Source organism: Puma concolor, chromosome B4, assembly GCF_028749965.1.
Source record: "Puma concolor isolate L17-30 chromosome B4, mPumCon1.1.hap2, whole genome shotgun sequence".
Classification (NCBI taxonomy): domain Eukaryota; kingdom Metazoa; phylum Chordata; class Mammalia; order Carnivora; family Felidae; genus Puma; species Puma concolor.
Genome location: NC_141673.1, coordinates 31,474,515 through 31,476,780, shown reverse-complemented (window position 1 = coordinate 31,476,780; position 2,266 = coordinate 31,474,515). Strand labels below are relative to the sequence as shown.

At 46.8% G+C, this 2,266-nt stretch overlaps 1 pseudogene; it reads left to right on the top strand.

Moving 5' to 3' along the window:
• Positions 1-540: 540 nt before the first annotated feature.
• On the top strand, positions 541-1,413 carry LOC147579006 (small ribosomal subunit protein uS2B pseudogene; annotated as a pseudogene).
• Positions 1,414-2,266: the final 853 nt, after the last annotated feature.

Sequence of the window (2,266 nt, the reverse complement as noted above, 5' to 3'; positions counted from 1 at the left end):
AATCTATTTGCTCACAGTTCTGAAGGCTGGAAGGGCTGGCTTCTTCTATGGCCTCTCCTTGGCTTGCAGATGGCTGCCCTCTTGCTGTGTCCTCCCAAGGGTGTCCCTCTGTGCACACAGGCCCTGGGTATCTCTTTGCATGTCCAAATTTCTTATTGTAAGGGGAGCAGTCAGATTGGGTTAGGGTCCATGCTATTGGCCTCATTTTAGCTTAATTACGTCTTTAAAGGTTCTCTCTACAAACACAATCACATTCAAGCTACCGGAAATTAGGGCTTCAACATATGAATTTTGAGGGAAAACAATTCAGCCCCTAACAGCGACCTTTAGCTGTAAAGAACTGAGAGTTCTTCCAGATATAGAATTCCGTGTCTCTTCTACAAAATTTTCACTGCATATAAATTGACCACAATCTAATTTTACTATATAAATGCTTTTCTTTTTTAAAAATTACATTCCCGTTTTTCTGTGCTATGCAGAGAAGAAGATCCCTATTACATTGTCTGGGTTTCCTTCATAACTTAAAGGGAAATTTTCACAATGTCTGGAGCCCTAAATGTCCTGCAAATGAAGGAGGAGGATGTGCTCAATTTCCTTGCAGCAGGAACCCACTGATGTGGCACCAGCCTTGACTTCCAAACAGTTTAGTACATTATGGGAAGGGGGAAAAAAAAAAGCCGTGGAATTACCTCATAAATCTGCAGAGAACCTGAGAGATGCTTCTGCTGGTGGTTCGTGCCATTGTTGCCATTGAAAACCTGACCAATGTCAGTGTCATAGCCTCCAGGAATACTGGCCAGCGAGTCTGAAGTTTGTTGCTGCCACTGGAGCCATTCCTGTGGCTGGCCCCGTAGCTCCTGGAACCTTCCCTAACCAGATCCAGGCAGGTTCTGGGAGCCGCGACTTCCTGTGGTTACTGATCCCAGGTCTAAGCACCATCTGCTCACGGTGGCCTCCTAGGTTAACCCGCCCGCCTTGGCTCCGTAGAACAGACGCTTTTCCGCACCAGGCGCATGTTTGCCGTCTTTCTCTGCGGGTCTGATAGGGTGGCTACCGCTGTGGGAAGTTCTACGCATGCGCGCCACAGTCTTGCGTGGGTGCCCGTGTGAGGTCACGTTTGATCTCTGTGTCTGCAGAGATCCTGAAGGGATTGGAAAGGTAGAGCGGGCCGCTGCTGAAATGACCATGACCAAGGAAGAATTTCAGGGTGAGTGGACTGCTCCGGCTCCCAAATTTACTGTAACTCAACCTGAGGTCACAGAAGAGAGTGAAGGCCTGCAGGTGTCCTCTGGCCTCTTCCGTGGTTCCCTGCTGGAGTGCAGCGCCCAGCCTGCCCCTCAAGACTGCAGCGACACTGCTCCAGCTACTGAATGGGTAGGAACAACCACTGCGTGGTCTTAAGCTCTTCTACACACTCTTGTTTTTAAATTTACTTTGAGAGAGAGAGAGAGACAGAGCGCACAGGGCGGGGTGGGAGGGGGAGGGGCAGAGGGAGAGAGAGAGAGAGAGAGAGAAAGAGAGAACGAGAGGGAATCCCAAGCAGGCCTCACGTTGTCAGCACGGAGCCCCATGCCGGGCTTGAACTCGCCAACGGACCCGAACGGTGAGATCATAACCTGAGTGAAAAACCAAAAAGTTGGACGCTCCACTGAGCCACCCAGGCGTCCCTCTTTTTCCACGCACTCTTACACGGAAAATGGAAATGAGATTGCTGGAAAAGAAGCAGTTTCAAAAAAAAAAAAAGATATTCCTGAATTAGCTTTAGTAGGATATTTTATATATCTGTGTGTGCGTATATAAATACACACGTATGCACACACTAGCAGGCAAAGAGACAGCTGTGGTTATAGCTACCTTGTATTCACTCACACATTTACAACCAAAAGTATGCATCCATTTATTAATTAGACATAACCAAACGAGTAGCAAGAATCACATATTCTTACCATGCTAGAAGCATTCTTTTTAAAAATGCATTTGGCTAAGTTTCTCTTTTAGATTAACACAATTTCATGCTATATTAAGCCTGATTTTGGGGTATGTTTATATAGACTAAAATAAATTATCTGCGGTTGTACCGAGTTAAACGTCATCCCGAGTACATTCAACAAGGGTCTTGCTGTTTTCAATTGAATTTTCCAAAAGTGGCAGCAACAGCATTTCCAATACCACAGGTTCTTGCAACCTTCAGTCAAGAGGTGGAGCCTGTGTCTCTGCCTTCCCCCCGTCTACACCTTTAAAACTTGGTGGGCATCTGTGACTGCCT